Below are 20,043 nucleotides of genomic sequence, written 5' to 3' on the forward strand. Positions count from 1 at the left end.
ATACTGAGGTCCCCAGCATCACTTAAATCTAGTTGGCAATATCATTCTGCAGTCAATGTATGAGTTGATGAATTAAAAAAAATACAACCATGTTGTTTTATGTTTTTATCTCATTCATCATATAATCCCCTTTGACAAGTTGATATTTACTAACAAAACATTAAACTGAGAAATTGCAATACCTACAAATGAGGAGTAGGAGGTGTGAAGTGAATTCAGCAGGATTTCCTTTTATGAATATTGATCTTCACTTTAATGAATGGAGTTTGGTTTTCACATACTGGTTAGGACTGGTTATGTCTGTAGTGAAATGGCGTGATTGTTAAATATAAAGTACCAATCTACATTTTTTATTTCTCACTCACTGCTAGTATTATTTTGTCCAGTCTATTCCATTGGAATGTTAATTATAACTTCTGTAATTCTAATGCTTAAAATCCCTTGGCATGTCAAATTCTCAAACTACTGGAATATATTGTTTATAATCTGGATCAAGTATGTTAATCAGAGTTTACTGAATTCATTCCATGGTACTCTAAATATAAATAAACCTTTGGAAATGTCTCTTTCCTTTCTCTTTAGAATATTTCCTCTGATGTTGATAGATTTCTACCAATTCAAATCTTAACCTCAAGAACATTCTTATGTTAATGTGTGCTTATCATAACTTCTATTATACTATGTTACTTGAGGGGAAGCTTTTCTATGCTCTTTATACTTTGTCTACTGAAATATTCAGCAGAGGGTTTTGAAATAGTTGGTGCTCAGGGTTAGCATGAGTGGACCTAATTTGTCTTCATCAAAACAACAGTCTTATACATTGTGACACATAGTGCAGAGTTACTATCTCCTTTGAAGAAAAACTGTATTCCTCAATTAATATGTAAGACAATGTTAGCCAAAGAACAAAAATAAATATAGAGTTAAGTGAAAGTAATTGTGTATAGAGAGTTAACTTGCAAATAGTATTATTATTTAATTTCATGATTTCAGTTGGTAGGAAAAGACAGGCTAAGGAAATAATGTAGGTATATAAATTTCCCATATAAATGGACAAACTGAAAGACAATTAAAAAGGTAGATTGAGTTTGTATATTTAAAAAGTTAGTTTAAACTAATGATAAATTTGGATAAAATGATGAAATCAATATCTGAATTCATTTGGTATTAATTATTGTGAGCTCTATGCTTCAGATATTTAATTATGTATCCAATAAAGAGCTTTTTTAATGTTTTTAATAAACTAAGTCCTTTGATAGGGTCCAGAGACACCAAGTTGAATGAGACTCAAAGCTTCCTTCAATATTGCCTCACACCATAGTAAAGTGAAATATAATCACATTGAAGACCTTTATATTTTTAAAAATCCAAATAAAAAGCAACAAATACTAAATATGCTTTTAAAATGTCATTTTTCCCTTCAACATTTTCTAGGTCTATTAAATTGATAGAGATGGTTATTAGAATATTTGCCCTAAGTTTCTCTTTTTTCATGAAAAGATTCACTTGGAAAGAAAAGAAATGTATCAAAATGCTTTTTGCTGTTATTTCACATTAAACTGTGATTCATAACCCTCCTGCAGTGTCGAGATGACTGGGGGAAATAGACCTGTATATTGAACACATGAGGAGTCTCCAACTGAGAATTTCCCTGAAGGAAGTGAATGTGTAGATACATTTTCCTGCTCATACCAGGGCACTCACAGAGTCATTTCATAATTGACAGTGACAGTAAGATGGAATTCATGTGGAGGATTCTACAAAGCACTGGGACTGCCTAGAATGTGTGTACGGGTGCTTAACTTGGATAACATGCAGAGGAGCGATTGATCTCTAGGGTGCCTGAAAGATACCTCTATAGACAATTGAATTGGTATCATTTTGAGGTTGAAATAGAAATAAATCTAGCTAAGAAGAGAGTCTGATTTTGATTTGACTTTCTCGAACTCATTCTTGGCAATTCCAAAAGTATGAAAAATTAAAGACTATCTTTTGAAAGTGTGCTTTTTAAAAACTGATACATAAAATTGGACACATATAAGGGGCACCATGTGCTGTTTTCATATATGCATACATTGTATAATTTTCAAATTGGAATAACATGAATATGTCCTTAAACATTCATCATTTTTTAATCATGAAAACATTCAAAATCCTTTCTTCTTGACTTTTTAAAAATATATACTACAATTCATTTTTATCTGTAGTCACCTTAGCACATAGTAGAACATCAGAACTTTTTTCTCCTAACTGTAACTAAGAATCCACTGATAGATCTTTCCCTGTCTCCCCACTTCCACACTCTCCAGCCTCTAGAAACCTACATTCTCTCAAATTCTATGAGATCAACATTTTTAAATTTCACATATGAGTGAGATCTTGGGGTAGTTTTTTTTTTTTTTTTTGTGTGTGTGTGTGTGTGTGTATGTGCTTGGCTTATTTCACTTAATATAATGATTTCCAATTCCAATCATGTTGTCACAAAATGACAGGATTTAATTCTTTTTATTGTTGACTAGTGTTCCATTGTGTACATGGACCACATTTTCTTTATCCATCAGGTGATGGACAAGTTGGTTGTTTCCATTTCTTGGCTGTTGGAATAGTGCTGGAATAAACATGGGAGTACAGATATCTCTTTGACATATTGATTTCATTTCCAATGTGTGTGTGCATGAATATATATATATATATATATATATATATATATATATATACATATTTATATATGTGTGTATATATATTTATAAATTTATAGATCATACAGTAGTTCTATTTCAATTTTAATTTTATTAATTTATTTAATTTGTTAATACTGGAAATTGAACCCAGGGATACTTTACCACTAAGCTACATCCCTAGGCCTTTTTAGTTTTTATTTTGAGATGAGGTATTGTCCTCCTGCCTCAGCCTCCCGAGTTGTTGGGATTATAGGCATGCACTACTGTGCTCAGTTGGTAGTTCTATTTTTAATTTTTGAAGAGCATATATTCTGTTTTCCACAATGGATGTACTAATTTATGTCCCCATCAACAATGCGCAAGGGTTTCCTTTTCTCAACACCCTCACCAGCATATTTTATCTCTAGTCTTGTTGATAAATAGTCATTATTACTGTGATGAGGTGATATTTTATTGAGGTTTGAACTTATATTTATTTGATGATTAGCAATGTTGAACATTTCTCACATATCTGGTCTTCCCTTAAGAATGTCTGTTTAGACCTACTACCCATTTTTTAATCAAACTGTTTTCATTGAATTATGAGTTCTTTACATGTTCTGCTATTAACCCCTTGATATACGTACAGTTTGCAAATATTATCTCCCAAATGTAGTTGTCATTCTCTTTACTTTTTTATGTATTAAGCAATATCCTATGTACTTATATAGGATTAACTCTTTCAATACTTATGTAAGTCTTGGGGAGGTAGGTATAATTATTTCCACTTTATATATACATTGAAATAAAGTTCAGTTAATAAATAGAACCTTTACAAAACTAGATACATTTCTAGTGTAATATATTAATAATTAGGAAATAAAAACTGTGGAGAAGAATAATGAGTAGAAATTATTTAATTCTTAGTTATATCATGATATGTTATAAAGATGATTTATTCCCACAAGAAGATAATATTCTTCAAAAACATGTCAGATATACAATTATTATCAGCTAATGAATATCCCACTGGGAAATTTTATAGTATTATGAATATTTTCTCACTTTATGTTTATATATTTTCATTCAATTAGGCAGATTAACACAACAAAGACTGGGAGAACATCTGTAAGTTACAATTAGAAATCATAAGGATATTTTAGGCCCAATAGGTAAGTAAATTCTAGTATACATTCCTAGAGACATTTATAAAATTTTGCATATATATATATATATATATATATATATATATATATATATATGAGAAAATTAATTAGAATTTCTGGCAATGCTTTACATATAATCCTAGAAGGTTATAGAGATACTAGAAGATCACTTGATTTTCCTCTAAAGAACTGTTTGATTCTATTGTGGTATATTCTCCAGGATTATAAACCTCTTAGTAAATATTTTTATATGTTATATACTATTCAGAAATTCTTAATTACATTTTGCACATATTAATTTAAATGCATTGTTCTACTTTGTTTTATATGCTGTTAGTTATTTAAAGATTTATAAAATTATAAGTCAATATAAGTTCCAAATATTGCATTATTTTAATGACACAGGCAGAAATAGTATAATATATTGCAAATGGAGACTGATTTTTAGGGTAGGCATATGAAATTTGCATTTCAGTCACATTCAGAATATATCTTAATTAGTTATTCACTGTGTTCTCTCTTTTCCAGCATCATGGGTTTATTAAGGTTTTACTTGGCTTCAAAAATACCTCTTATTTAAATAAATGGAAATTTAAACAACTCTTGTGCATTTTCTCTATCAGTGGTTTAAAAATATTTTAGAAACAGAATCACTTTTGAGAAAAAATCTTATTCAGAATATTAGTTTGTTATTTGGGGGAAAAAAGCAATACATTTAAATTTGGCATGAGATAGTACATGATGTTTCACTATAATATGAAGTAATGTCATGGTGGAATATAATTGACATTAAGTAGATTCACCCTGAATACATCACATGCACTTCTTTTTTTTTTTTTTTTTTTACTTTTAAATCTTTATTTTCCAGGAAAACTCTTAGATTATTCAGATATTAAACTGTTATTAAGGGCTCTTCTAATATCTTACTATAACTGATCTAAGTGAAGTTACAACCAACTGATCACATCCTTAGTCCTTTTTTTTTTATATTTTTGAGGCAGGGCCTTGCTAAGTTGCTGAGGCGAACCTCAAATGTGATCTTCCTGCCTCAGCCTCCAGAGTCTCTACAATTTCAGGTGTGCAACACTGTACCTGGTTTCATTATATACACACACACATATATATATACATATATATATATATATATACACATATGTATGTGCATATATATATACATACATACATATATACATATACATATATATATTTTTTTTTCTTTTTTTTTTTTTAAATCAGCCAACAATGAGCATGTGCTATGTGCTGGAAACAAAGTTTTGCACCCAGGAGTCTAACATTCTAGAGAGGGAACGAGAGCAATAAATAAGTACACAGAAAATATTATACAAGACATTATGTTATATCCATACATACACATGACAACGTTAGAACTATGAAAGGTGTCAGAAAGAAAAATAGAAAAGCCATTACAAATAAGAAAGAAGTAAGAACATAAATAGGGCAATATGATGTTGGGTACATAGGGGAGACCACTTATATAGAGGGATGAGGAACACCGTCTTGTGGACCACTTTGACATATGGCAGAACCTGTGTGATTCTGCTCAGCCCACGTACTCTAGGAAACCGCTGTCTTCTTACTCTCAGGTGAAAGTCGCCATAGGGAGATACGACCGTGGACCTCTGGAGTCACAGAAAACCACAGATTGCTGTGCCCCCAGCCCCGAGTGCCCGTGCGCACACACTGGGGAGCTGCTGTGGCTCTGCGGCAATGACCTCTCTGCAACGCCCCTGGGACACGCCCTCCTGGGCAGAAAACACGCAGGGGCCTTCTGAACAAACAGTAAATGTGGAGGGAGAACCCACAGCCTGCAAGGGGGCCATGAGGTCAGCAATCTTGTTCGGTTCAGAGTTCATGGGAACACTCAGGCGCGGGAGGAAGCACCGGTTATCTGCAACTGCCATCTGCTCTGTTAACTGTGGATCTGAAAACGAGAGGTGAAGCCCGTGGACAACTGGAAACTGCCCTGTTTTTGTGCTTTAAGCCTTTTTTTTTTTGGATTATACTTCCTCCTAAGTCAGTCCTTAGAGAAGCAGAAAAAGAGACAGGCACACATTCTGTTTTATGAGCAAAGGCAAAACCTGCACTTTTTTTTTTTTTTTAATCCAATCCTATATAAAATCTTTCCGTTTCACTGGTTTCCCAACTGGAAAAAGGAGTGAGAAATTCAGTCTAGAAGATTTTCAAAACTGTTAGGCAGAAAGGGCATCTTTTTTTCTTCTTCTTTCCTACAATCCACTTGTCTACTTATTGTTATTATTATTTTTTTTAATGTTTCCTAGTTTTAATTAAGACGTGACTTGTGGCAGCATGGGAAGGAAAGGACTCCAAAGCCGGCGAATCCTGGGGCGGCAGCAATTGGGGCACATGTTCACCAGTTCTCAGCCCCGGTGACATCAGACACTGCTGATGGCAAGTGAATGACTGCCTGCCACATCAGCCTTATTGCCAAGTCTTCCCCTGAGGAGGATGAAGAAGCCGCTCTTTGATTCCTGGCCAAATCAGCTCTGAATAGACAAGCTGAGCGCCGGGGAAGCAACCTCCCGACTCACTGCAAGGAAATGGGCTTTGCTGCCACATTCCTGAGACTGTTCCAGCAAGAGGTTCCATGTGATCGCTGGCCCCTGACACCTCCCTGGCGCGGGGGACGCAGGAGGGCAGGCAAAGAGAAAGCCCAGCGTCCCCAGTAGCCTCAGCAGCTCTCTGCCACCTTCCTCCTCTTGCCTCTGCTGTGCTTTGTCCTCAGGAGCCTCGTGGCTCGGTTCCCGGGTACAGTGTTTTGGGGAAGGTCTAGAACCACTAAAAGGAGGGGTCATGAGGCAATTAGGTCATCGGCAGTCCTTCCTGAGGGATCAATGCCGCACTCCTAGAAGGTTTTTATTTATTTATTTATTTTCTATTTTTATACTGGGGACTTAACTCAGGGGCACCCTATCACCAAGCTGTATCCCCAGCCCTCTTTTATTCATTTATTTATTTAATTTTGAGACAGGGTCTTGCTAAAATTGCTGAGGCTGGCTTTGAACTTGCAATCTTCCTGCCTGGGCCTCCCATGTCGCTGGGAATACAGGCATATGCAACCATTCCTGGCTGTGAGTTGGCTCTTGATAGAGCAAGTTGTTATAAAAAGAGCAAGCCTGGCCCCTGAATCACTCTTCCTTCTCACCCTGTGTTCACGTCCTCTTGCATGCCCTCCTGTCCTGATGGAAGCCACGATTATGTAACACCATCAGGGGGACTCCCACCAGAGGCCAAGCAGATGCAGTTGACCAATCTTGGACTTTCTGTGAGCAAAATAAACCTCTTCTTTTTATAAAGTACCCAGCCTCAAGTATTATGTTATAGCAACAGAAAATGGACTAATTCACCCTCCTTCCTGCCCTGTTTTCTAAATCCTGTGCAGCCCACGCCTGCATACTGAGAAGGCCCAGAGTGCCTTCTCTGCTATGTAGCCTCCATTACTGTAGTCTTTTCGGCAGTATCAGCCATTGTCATGTGAGATAATAATTGACCCTTTTTGCAAAACTCCACACAATCCTAGGAGACAGTAGGACCTCAAAGACAAATTCTGATGACTCAAATTTAAAAATGGCACTGTGGTTTTGAGTGAGGAATGGCTACACAAAATAAAACCTTGGTTATCTTTCTCCTAGACAGTGGAGACATTCCTGCATTTGCGTAGCATTTCTTCTGCTTTTCTGCTTGCAGATATCTGAGGTCTCACTTTTTATATTCCTAATCCAGTTATTTATCTTTTTAAAAAAAATTCTGAAAATTAAATTCACAAGATGAAATAGCTTTGCCTTTTGTTGTCCATGAAGTGGCACAGAAATTCTGAGGCCATTCAGACAACGGCATTGATTCTCTGAGTGTCAGAAAACACGGATTTTTGTCTCCTTTTCTCCAAGAATGCAGACCACAGCCAAAAGCCTTTCCTCGGCTGCTCCAGCTCTCCATGTGCAACAGAAGCCATGTCAGCTCTGCTCATCAAACTTTCCTGTTCCACGTGGATTTTATGATTTGAAGTACAAAGTGCTTAAGGAAACAGATGGGGGCTTGGCTTCTATCTCTGATTCTGTCATTAACTTGCTTTGTGACTTTGGGCAAATCATGCCCTCTGAGATAAGCTCATCTGTAAAACTCAAGGCACCGTCCGGAGATCCATTCCCAAGGGCAGGGGCTTCAAGCCCGCTGGAGACGCTCGACTCCACTGATGCTCTCCAGCAACCACCTGGTTAACTGTGGGACCTCACTCCTCATGTGCTTGTGCATTTGGCACGTGTGACATCAAATTTCCCCCGTTCAGAGTTTTGCAATAATCTCCTGTCTTTCCACGTGGCCGTTAACTCCTGGGGCCGAGTCCTGGCATTCTGATCCTTCTTCATCCTTGAGCCGCACGGACCACCCAGACACACTTCCTGTCCGCCCAGGGCCTCAGCTCTCCATCCCTGATAGAGGATTGCTCGCCTAGCCAAAGTCTGATTTCCAAAGCAAAGATTCAAATTCTAGACCCTCTTTTGCCTCCCGAAATAAAGGAAATTCTGAACGCCAAGAAAAACGCAAACTGGAAAATACCCAAAGCCTTCTCCGTGCTTGTCTCCGTCACCTCCACGTCACACCTCATCCTTCTTATCAGAGCCACGTGGAAGTGGGGCTGACAATTCACAGATAAAGCACCCTGACAACAGGGTGAACAGCTGTGGGAATTTTCTGTTCTTGGGAAGAAGCGATCCGATGCTGGTTTCAGACCATGGGACTGGCTCAATGACCCTTCAGCCGGTCACCAAGACAGCCTTAATCTGCCAGGATAGGGAATGACAGGAGACACCTCAGCCACAGGCCCCTTCTTTGCTCCACAGCTTTCTAGAACTGTAGTCAGACTTAGGGTTTTTAAATGGGGGTGAGCAGAGACCAATCCTCCCCATGAACTATGGGTTACCAGTTAAGCTCACTAGGTTCTACGCCGTGGATGAACCACCGCCATCACCAGGTTCTGTGGCCATCTGCTCTCACTCGGGGACAGACCTGCCTGGCCAGCCCTCACCCACACTTTCTCTAGCTAGAAGGCAGGACCAAGACATATCGGCGGGAGGCGGCAGGCAACAGATTTCCAGGCCAGAAGTCAGATACCACATGAATCTGACCATGTCCGGGTCAGTGCTCCTGTGTCCACCCACCTCACGTGGCAGCTGGGGGCTGGTGCTGCTGGAACAGAAGAGGCCAGAGAGCTCTCTGGATCCACCTTCCATTTCCAGGGAAAATGAAGATCCTGAGAGGTTCCAGGGAACTGTGGGTAGAAAACCTCAAACCCACTGACCTCGAGTAGCTGAGCAATAACAGGAGTGAAAGGTGAGGCAGTGACCAGAGCCGGGTGGGCAATGCACCCTTAAGTGACCTCAGGGCGAAGGCCAGGGCGAGCAGAGCTCTCCTAAATGCAAGCTCAACCGGCTCTTCCAAGGAGCAGCGTTGTAAGGGGACAGTCAGGGCTGGCATGTGTCGGCCACAGTGTTTGATACAGATTATCCTGCCGAGTCCTCACAGTAAATCTGCAAACCATATATTCTATAAAATCCCTACTTCAGGAAAGGAAAATAAAGCTGAAGAGGTCAAGGAACTGTTTCCAGGCCACAGGATTAGCTAGTGCCTCCCGAGTCCAAGTTCTTTCTGATCCGGCTTGTTTGTTTTTAGTGACTATTACTGGGTTTGTTATTTTTTCTGAGTATAAACGTACATACCCAGGGAAGGAGGGAGCCAGAACTTCAGAGCTAGTCGGCCTGTCTGGCCCATCTTGGCACTTTGCCAGTGACCTCATTGATCAGGATATTCCCTCCTTTCCCGATCCACCAACACCCAGGGACGGGCTCCCACCAAGGGGCCGCCGCGCAGGCAAAGCTCATCAGGCAGCCTGGATGCCGGCAGTATCCACGCCTCCTGGACCCGAGCCTAACGCAGGAAGGATCACTGTCTCTGGTGGAAAACAGCCTGCTGCTAAGTTCTCAAGGTCATCCTGCCTAAACCGATTACGGGAGACAAAGTGGCCTTGGATAAGGGCGGCACAGGGAAGGGAGTTTCTGGGGCCCGGCAGCAGCGGCAGCAGCAGCGGCAGCAGCAGCCAAGCGAGAGGGAAGCCATGGACCAAGGATGCCCAGAGGGAAGACGCACAGCTGAGGCTCTCCAGAGGCGGCCCCCCATGTGCAGAGTCCTTGGGGCCGGTCTGCACAAGGGCTTCACAGCCACCATCGCTCCCAGGTCTTGCAGCTCTGGGTCAAGAGGGAGCTTGACAGTGGGGGCAGGAATCCAGCAGAGGCTTGGAGACCTAGAGTGACTTGCTCATGACCACAGGGCTTCTCAGGTCAGGGCCTGCAGAAGAAACCCAGCCCTGCTTTCTAGGCCACCAGCTTCCTCCCCGGCACAAGGCCAAACCCTCCCATCAAGGTAATTCAACAGAAGACAGTAACACTGCCAGGGAAGGCCGGGGGCCATTCCCTCCTCTTTTGGGGCAGGGGGTTCCCCTCTTACTTAGCACAGGGAGTGCCCCTCCTGCAGCGTAGGCCCCGCCCACTTAGGACACATTTATGATTATTTCACAGTAAATTTGCAAAGCATATATTCTATGAAATCACTGTAGGGCTCCTGAAAACCTATCACACCAGACGAAGCATTTCCCTCATAGAAGACTCTGGGTCCAGAAAATGTAGATGGCACAGAACAGAACCAGGAAATCTATCAAAAAGTGGTTTACAAGGCATCACAGGAGTTATTAAAGACATCAAGCGAAATGCCTGGTCTCATAATTTGAAGGGGCAAATAGAAGAGAAACCTGATTCCCATCTGAAGGTTTAGTAGTAAAATCTGTATTCCTCTTTACATGGACTCAAGGAACTCGGGCACAGAGCAGAAAACTAAAGCACCAATAAAAATCTATGGGGGGGGTGGGACAAGAAAACTGGAGATTCAGTTTCCTTTTTGTTTTTTTTTTTTCCCCAGTGGAAATATGATATTTGAGGTTGGTTAAGTTGACTTGTGACTTTTTTTGAGAAAGAAGTTCAGAAATTCTGCCTGAAGTGAACTGTCCACGTTGGTAAGGGGCACGTAGAGATTGCGCCAAATGACAGCCCATTCTCGCAGAGTGCACGTGAGCTCCTGCACCAGCGGGAGCTCCCCGGGAATCACGGTCTCGTTCTGCCCTCGGTCTTCCACAGTTGCCTCTTTCAGATGGATATAGGTTTCAGGAAAAATACCCTTTTTGGATTTATTCTGGAGGGTGTAGCCTCGGTACCAACCCTCATACATCTCCAGGATGTGGACGGTGTCGCCAATCTGCAGGGAGAGCTCCACATCTTGAGAAGCGTTGTAGTTATAGATCGCAACCCCGTACTTCTGCCTCTTGGTCGGGATCCAGCGGGCCATGGCGGCGACCTCGCCTGGCGACGGCGGCGGCAGCGGCTACAGCTCCTCCAGCACCGGCCGCCGCCGCGCGTTCCTGCGCGCCCCGGGCTCTTCCGCCATGTTCGGCAAACTTCGCCCCGGCTCCGCGCCGGCCCTCTCCCCGCAGCGCCGCCCCGGCTCACGCTCGCACCGCGCCACCCGCGGTCACCTGCAGGGCCGGCAGCCCGCGCCGCCATGCGCGTCCCTCCCAGCGCCGCCCCGGCCCCTCCCGCCGGCCGCGCCCTCCGCCCGCCGGGGCCGCCTCCGAGCCCGGAGCCGCCAGCGCCGCCTCTCCCGCCCGCGCCCGGGAGGCCGGCTGGCTGTGGCTCCGCCTAGCGCGCTCGCCGAAGCCGCTTCCCAGGGCGGACTGGGGTCTAGCTCTTTCCTTTTAGTAGTCTCCACATGCACTTCTAAATATTTTCCATTGCATTGTGTTTTCATGTTTGAGATATATATGTACATATAAAGATGTTTAGTCATATTTCAGGGAATATTAAGTGCACTTTGCACACTTAGATTTAAACTGTTGTTACAAATTCTATAGCAAACTGTGATATTTTGCTATGAAAGTATTTTTTCAACCAAATAAATCCTCTTAAAACAAACATTTTCTTCATGTAGTAACTGGCTCCCACCAATGATACTTTCTCTCTCTCTCTCTCTCTCTCTCTCTCTCTCTATATATATATATATATATATATATATATATAATTAAGAGCCAAAATTATTTATAAACTGTTTCCTCTATTTTATCACCACAGTTGTTTTAATGTGCTTGGCTAGTTATTACTCTGGTGATCCACGTACTTGGCCTCAGTAAACAGTCTACACCTTTAAAAATGCCCAAATTTATAGGTGAGCACAGCTTTGTCTAGAGTGTACAACAAAGTAAGACATAGTTGTCTGTGTTTGTATCTTTGCATATATTACACTAAGCAAAACATGTTTAAGAAATTTGAAACAGTTATCTACAAATACAGGGATGGTAGCATTATTAATTTGTACTTAGATATCTCTTCTCTGGAAAAGCAAGGGAAGCTGCATAACCTTGGCTTGTAGATACTATTTAATGAATGTACTTTGGTTATCTTTAAAAATTACAGTAAGAAATTTTATCAAGCTGGGTATGGTGGTATATGCCTGTAATCCTAGCTACTTGAGAGGCTCAAGCAAGAAGTATTTCAAGTTGAAGGCCAGCCTGGGCATCTTAACAAGACCTGGTTTCAAAATAAAAAACAAACAAACAAAAAAAAAATAGAGAAATGGCAGTGATTTAATCCTCACTATTACTGAGGGGGAAAAAAACAAATACTTTTTTTTTTAATCAGAAATCATTGATGTGCTCTTTCCCTCACTTGGGTTGGAATCTGGTCTCAAAAAATAGAAAGGGAAGGGGAAGTGGTTCAATCCTTAGTACCACTGAGAGGGAAAACAAACAAACAAACCTTTTTTTAATCATAAATTATTGATGTGTTCCTCTCCTCACTTGGTTGGAGAAGGGTGACTACTCATCTTACCTATGGTATTTAGCATTAAAAGTTACTGAAGCCTGGGCGTGAAGCACACCTGTGATCCCAGTGGCTCCAGAGGCTGAGGCTGGAGGATCACAAGTTCAAAGCCAGCCTCAGAAATGGTGAGGCATTAAGCAACTCATTGAGACCCTGTCTCTAAATAAAATACAACATAGGGCTGGGGATGTGGCTCAGTGGTTGAGTGACCCTGAGTTCAATCCCCAGTACAAAAAAAAAAGTTATTAGAGCTATGGAAAGGGAGAAAACACGTGGTGATAATTAATCTACTTAGCATGGAAAAGCTGATTGTCCTCATTAAATTATATAAGAAAAGAATTGTATGTGAGTATGAAGGAAAATAATTATATGTAAGTATATAATGAAGAATCGCTCCTGAAAATGCAGCAGAATCCAGACACTAATACTAATATTCTTCCTTTGTAAAACAGAAAGGATATTCACTAAAAAAGTAAATATTTTTTAAAATAGAGTTTTGTGGGTTTTTTGGTGCTAAGGTGTCTTCTTCATTCTGGAACTTCTATTTCCAATTAAACTGAATGATATATTCATTTTATTTCCTGAGATATTAAAGGTAAGGAGCAATTCTGAAAATTTTGCAAATTATCCCATTGACTTATTACTACCTATATTCATTTATAAATATTTACAAATAAATGTTTATTATATATTTATGTACATATATATGTGTGTACCTATATATGTGTGGATTTTTTTATATCATTTTTTTAAACATTTATTGAGCACATTCTTTTTGAAACATGTAAAGTCCTGGGAGGGAGTGGAGAGTTACATAACATAATCCCTGTGCTCAAAGATTTGTCACATTTGTTGGAGAAATAAAGCTTACATGGCAGGTACAAATTTCAGGCCATGCCAAAAAAGGAAACTACTTTTTCCAATTTTCTTTGCTATTTCATCTCTTCCTAACACCAAATCTATTTTGAGAGAGACATTTAATCTTAGACTAAACTTGTCCTCCCTACTGCCCTCAGTTACTCAGAAAGCTTATACAATATCAATGAGTGGTCAGAAAGAGATTAATGTTGAATACTGTAAAGTTATCTGATATTATTTTCAGGGGAGTATTTTGTCCAGTGTCTGTTGATTTTTTCTGTTTTTTTGTTGTTATGATTTGTGGGCTCTTACTAAAATACAGATTAGGTTGAATGGACTTGGGCCAGAGCCCTGAATTTCTGCATTTCTAACAATTTCCCATGAGAAACTTTTGATGCTGTTCTGGATACAGATTATGCTAAGTAGTCTCTGAGGAATAATTCTCATACCAATCCCCTGCCATGGGTTGATGATAGCTTGTATTCAGTCTGCTTCTCTTGAACACAAGATGGATTCTAATCTGAGACTTTCCTCAATGGCATGTTCTCTTCTCTCAAAAGGAACAAATAAGAAAAGCTGTCTCATGCTATGGAAAAAAAACTTTTCATACTCATATATATGCAAAATAGGTATCTGTAATCTGTTTTCCTCATACTATATTGTTTGAGATGTTTTGATAACCAGTTTTATTGAAGGGAGTCAAAAAACATCTACTCTAAACCCATTTCATCCCCTTCAAGTTATTAAGCAAATAAATGGACAAGTATAAGGTATCTTCTCAGAACCTCACAGTAGTATATATTTATTACTCTTAAAATTATTTATATCTAGGGAATCTAATTCTCTCCTTGGATAGTTGGTAAATGGAGTGGAAGGAACTGGATTCCTAGGTATTTTTACCATCTATTTGTTTGTCCCAGGTCCTTAGTCTTGGAGGTTCATAAACAAATAACTAAATTTTTTGTTCTATATGACCAATTGTATTTTCCATAGTAAAATAAAATTATTTTAAAATAATGTTATTTTAAATTTATTATTTTAAATAATAAAATAATATTATTTTAAATGGGAAGGGGGTAAAAAGATAAATTATCAGAAATAAAATTAAAACACATTTACTAATTCCTTACCTGCACAATGGCAAGACTAGATGCTCAGAAAACTCTATCTTGGTACTGGATAAATTTTAAAATATATTTTAATTTATGGCTGGACTTATGGGAAAGTAAAGAAATTATTCAGGAATCATAAAAGACCCAACACCATAAACCTACAGGAATGGAATATGATAATGGATCTGGACACCTAACACCTTTAATACATAGAGCTGTAAGTGTCTGAGTGGGTCTCCAAATAGAGGTCCTTCCAAGAATTTCCCCCTGGGAATTTCTTAATAGACTCATATTTATTTGAAATGAGAGTTGGAATGCAAATAATTTGTATAAAAACACACTCTTATACTAAATTCAAAGCATTTTTGCAAAGTTAATAAAAACTAAAATAATCTCACCCAAAACGAACAACATCAAAGAAGAAAAAAAATAAAAAAGAAAGAAAATTACTAAAAAATTTTTAAAAAGAAGACTTTAGGTATAAGAATTTGTAGGTATAATATATATATATATATATATATATATATATATATATATACAGACATGAAAAATCTGAGGTGAAAAGGACAAATTACTTAAAAATATGAAAAAGAAAAAAAAAGAAAAACTTGTGAAATTCAAATGGGCCTATCACAAAAAAAAAAACAAATTAACTCAATGGATTAAAATCTTCTTTTAGCCATTTCCCTCTCCCATATGCAGATAAAACAACAAATCCAAATACTTTTAGAATGGTGTTCTGAAAATTATCCAAGAAACTGATAATATTGGACTTCTCAAATATCTTCTTCATATAATAGAGAAAGAAGTATTTTTACCTTCCCAAGACTCCTAAAATTAAGATACTCCAGTAATGTAGAATGTATGCTATGGAGAGCTGAAGGAATTGAGCAGAGACAAGACAAAAAAAAAAGAAAAAAAGACCATGTGTGCTGCAACTAGCAAGGCCATGGAAGCACAGCCCCACCAACCCCTTGGACAGAATATCACATTGCTATATGCCCCAGATGGTGGACATGAAGCTGATGGACATGATACTACAGGACTTGTTTGCCCAGCTGGATTTTAATCTTGCTTTGGTCTCAGTCCTTCTTTCTATGCTTCTATTTCTCCCTTGTGGAATGGAAATGTTTACTCTCTGCCATTATATATTGGATAGATGTAACTCGCTTTTGATCTTGGTTCACATCCTTGAGTCTCAGATAAGATTTTGGACTTGGACTTTTGAGCAATTTGGAATTGTTAAGACTATGAGGACTTTTGTAAATGGACTAATACATTTTGTGTGGTGAGATTGGCATGGGTTTGGGGGGTTAAGAGGAAGAATATTTTATAGTTGTATATGTGGTATTCCCTCGAAAGGCTCTTGTGTGAGAAAATGAAAGGATGTTTAAAGGTGAAATGATCAGATAATGAGTGTTGTGACTGAATCAATGGATAAATCCACTGATGTAGATTAATTGGGTTGGTAACTTTAGGTGGGCAGTGTGGTTGGAGGAGGTGGATCATGGCGGGGAGCATATCTTTGGGTTTATATCTTTTCTCTTGGTGAGAAGAGCTCTCTCTGCTTCCTAGTTGCCATGTCTGACACATGCTTCTGGCATGATGTTCTGTCTCACCTTGGACTCAGAGTTATGAAGTCAGCCAACCTCAGACTGAACCTCTGAAACTGTGAGCCAAAATAAACACTTTTTACTCTAAATTATTCTTGTCAGGTCTTTTAGTCACAGCAATAAAATGTAACCAAAACAATATATTAACAAGTAGAAGAAAAAATGCTACATATGATTATCTCAAATATGAAAAATCAATTTTAAGTAAATAGACCAGAATTCATGCTAACATTCTTGGAATATCAGAAATAATTAAGGTATTAAGAATGTATTTGACCTGAGTAGCACTTGGAAAAATTATATGGCACATTAAAAGCATTCCACTTACAATCAGGAGAACCCACCTAGCGTAATAGAAGAATTTTTAAAAGGCATTAAATAGGAAAATAAGGAATCAATATTCACATTCAATACTCCAGTGTATGTATGAACAAAACAATAAACTAGCTTTTTGATATCTATGAAGCATTCCAAGACCTTTATGGATAACAAAATGCACAGATACTCCAAGGCTATAAAATTGTATAGTATAACCTATGCATACTTGCTAGAATTATTTAGAATTCCTAATTAAATGAAAATGTTTTGTAAATAGTTGTAATACTGTATTCTTTAGGTAATAATGTTAGGGACTATTCTGCACATATTCAGAACAGATATAATTTTTCCCCAAATATTTCCAATCACATTGGTTGAATCCTGAGATGTGGAATCCATAGCAGGTTAACTCTACATTAACAATGTGTATCTAGACACACACACACACACACACACACACACACACATACACAATTTACAATTGCAATTCATCATATATGTTACCTGGGAACAAATTTCACAAAGTATATAAGGGTTGACTTTGTAGCAAAATACAAATATTACTAGGATTCGCTAAAGAAAACATCAGTAAATGAAGAGATTAGAATTATCAGAAATATATAATAAATGTACTAATTCTTCTTTAACCTTATGATAAGCATAACTTGTATATATTAGTATTTTGGTAGACTGATTTCAAATTTATGGAAAAGAGAAAATAAAAAGGAGGAAAAACATTTATGGAGCTGAAGGTGCTGCTCAGTTTGGAGCTTTGTTTATCTCTACTACAGTGAACCCATATTCATGCACAAATTCACATATTCTTCTAAACAAGAAGAATTAGATGGAGGATATTTGTTCTTTCCAATTTCAAACCTATTATCAAGCTTTAATCATTAAGGCAACTGGTGTCAAACCAGAGTTAGAAAGAAAGAACAATGAGGCAGAATTCATATATCAGATTTCCAAAAAATCTGATGTGTGACAGCTTTGGCATTGCAACTTGCTTTGGCATTGCAAGTTGATGAAAAAATAGTTAGCTACCTAATAAATGGTGCCAGAATAACTGAATATTCATCTGGAGAAATAACTGTGGATTATTACCTTTACCCTATTATTAAACTAGATTTCAAATGCATCAGTATCTTAAAATGTGAAATGCAAAACTCTTAACTTTTTAAAACAAAACATAGAGAAAAGCATCCCAACTACAACAGTTGAATAAACTGATAAAATAATAAGCAACATCTAGATTTTGCTCTCTTAAAAGATCTTAGATTCATTTTTCATTAAAGATCTATGGTCTTTTAGGTTTGCAGCTGCTCTGCTCCATTAAGTCACTCTGGTTTCTAGGCAAAGGTTTCATCCATTTAAAGATGCACCTTCTGGAATCCATGGATTCTTAAATTGCAGGGTCAATGAAAGAGAAGGTCATGGATACCACACATTTTCTCTCTGAGGCTTCAATATAAAATCTTCCCATGGAAACTTTTTTTTTTCCTGAAGCTAATCACACGACTTCATTTGACTGCAAGTGAGCAAGGAGATATGTACTCTTCTACAAGTTTAGAGATAAAGGATGACCAAAGGTTAATGAGCACAAGGAATGTCTACTATAGTGATCTTGGGAGAGGACTTTACCAAGAGGACTAAGTAAGATACTTTTGTTTTGCTGAGAAACTCAGGAGAAGAGGGTTGACTGCACAGAAGGTATAGAGCTGCTTTGTAGCAGAAACTAAGATAAGAGGGGCCATTCAGGAAGGCAGTTCAAAATGGGGTAAGGAAGGGTAAAGCATCCGATAATGGAAGAGTGGAATTAGGTGAAGAGGAGAAGCCTAAAAATAATGTAAAGGAGTTCTCCTAATTTGTAATCTTCTCTTCTACCTCTCCAAGAAAAGTTCATTAAATATTTACAATATATGTTAATGTTTCTGAGTCAGATTTATGTCTCAATTATATTACTGTGCTGAAATAAGCCTGAAGTCTTACATGTGCAAACTTCTTTACTAAAACAATGTTATTCACTAGGTGCTCATTTTAGTACAAATAAATTATAACAATGTATAATATATTTTTTTTCTGAATAGTTTGTGTGATTTATGAATAGTTGACAACAAAAGGAACTATGAGACTTTAATACCATCTTTGTACCATTTTTTTAAAAAGAGGAAAGAAAGGGGGAAAAAGGCCTTTTGGAAGCATTTTCAAGAAACAGTGTTTAGAAGTCTCTGGATATTTACATCAGTTAATGAAGTTGGACACTTTTCCAACACCATATACACAATTAACTCAAAATAGATCAAAACCATCTGCTGTAATATATAACTGTTTAGGACAAACAATAATGAATAAATAGATCAAAACCCTAAATTAAGAGTTAAAATTATAACAACTGTGGAGGAGATCATTGGAGGTAAACCTTCAAACTTTCACTGCATTGGATTTATTCATGATGTCTTGGATATTATACCCAGAACAGAGGTAAAAAAAAAGAGCACTGCAGATAAGTTGGACTTCACCCAAACTAAAAAAGTTTATGGCTCAAGTGATACTGGTACTAGAGTAAAAGGTCAAAACATTAAATGAGAGAAAATATTTGCAGTCCTATATCTGTAAGGTGTTATAACATCTAAGATATATGAAGAACATGCAAAACTCAACAGAAGCAGCAACAACAAAAAACAATCTAATTAAAATCAGGCAAAAGAATTTAACAAACATTTCTCCCAAAACAATATACAAGAGGTCAGCAAGTTTATGTAAAGATTTTCAACGTTAGTAATCAAGAAATGGAAATCAAAATCACAATGGAACATCATTTCACACCAATTAGCATGGCTATTATTTTAATTTTTTAAAATAAAACACCAAAACCAATAAACTAGTGTTGATGAAGATATGAAGTAATTGGAATCCTTGTGAAATATTCTTGAGGATATAATATTGTGTAGTCACTGTGAAAAAGAGATGGCAGTTCCTCAAAACATTAATCATAGAATTACCATTTAAGCCAGTGATTTCACTTCTGGAACTATAACCAAGCAAATAGAAAGCAGAGATTCCAACAGATATTTGTACTTAAATACTCATGGCAGTATTATTAACAATAGTTAAATAGCCAAGAAAACCAAACATCTATGGATTTATGAATGGATAAACAAAATATGCCATATACATACAAATGAATATTATTTGGCTTTTAAAAGGAATGATATTCTGACTAACACATACTATAATATGGATGAACCAGGAAGACAGTATGCTAAACAAATGATCAAGATATAAAATGACATACTGTTATGATTCCACTTACCTGAGGTATGCAAAGTAGTGAAATGTGTAGAGATAGAAAGTAGAATGGT

At 37.9% G+C, this 20,043-nt stretch overlaps 1 pseudogene; it reads right to left on the bottom strand.

The window, feature by feature from the left end:
- Positions 1–10,855: 10,855 nt before the first annotated feature.
- LOC143410580 (dedicator of cytokinesis protein 5 pseudogene) lies at positions 10,856–11,364 on the bottom strand (annotated as a pseudogene).
- Positions 11,365–20,043: the final 8,679 nt, after the last annotated feature.

Source organism: Callospermophilus lateralis, chromosome 11 (genome assembly GCF_048772815.1).
Source record: "Callospermophilus lateralis isolate mCalLat2 chromosome 11, mCalLat2.hap1, whole genome shotgun sequence".
NCBI lineage: Eukaryota > Metazoa > Chordata > Mammalia > Rodentia > Sciuridae > Callospermophilus > Callospermophilus lateralis.